This window comes from Schistocerca gregaria, unplaced genomic scaffold, assembly GCF_023897955.1.
Source record: "Schistocerca gregaria isolate iqSchGreg1 unplaced genomic scaffold, iqSchGreg1.2 ptg001161l, whole genome shotgun sequence".
Taxonomy (NCBI): domain Eukaryota; kingdom Metazoa; phylum Arthropoda; class Insecta; order Orthoptera; family Acrididae; genus Schistocerca; species Schistocerca gregaria.
The window spans coordinates 22007-22500 of NW_026062492.1; positions in this window are offsets into that span (position 1 = coordinate 22007).

Consider the following 494-nt stretch of genomic DNA (forward strand, 5'->3'; position numbering starts at 1 on the left):
TTATTAGTGGACGTGACGTTCCTCTTGTCGTTGTTTGGATAGTGTCCTGTGGCAGCGAGGATAAAATGGATGTTGTTGAACGATAGTGCTTTGGTGCTTTCGCTTTGTTACACACAGAGTGGACTGTGAGATAGGGTGACTGGGTCGAGTGCGGTTCACACTGTCCTCCCCAGTTTACAGTATGTATCATCTATGTATGTGGTCCTGCATCATTTACTAAGGAGGGACGTCAGACGACTGAAATATTAGTTATGTACTGATGTAAAGCAGAATGCTTACCTTCCACCAGTGGGCGAGTATCGACTCTGCCCCAGAGTTGCCACCGCAGGAAGAGGTGTCGGAAACACTACCCGCACACCGTCACCACTGTGCGGGGGGACGGACCCTCTATATCCTCAGCGGCGCACTCTTTGCCACCGAGCGTCACGTCTCGCGGCCCGCCGTCCAGAGCATGTATTGGGACAGCGGGACTTTGGCTTTTGGGAGATAACTCT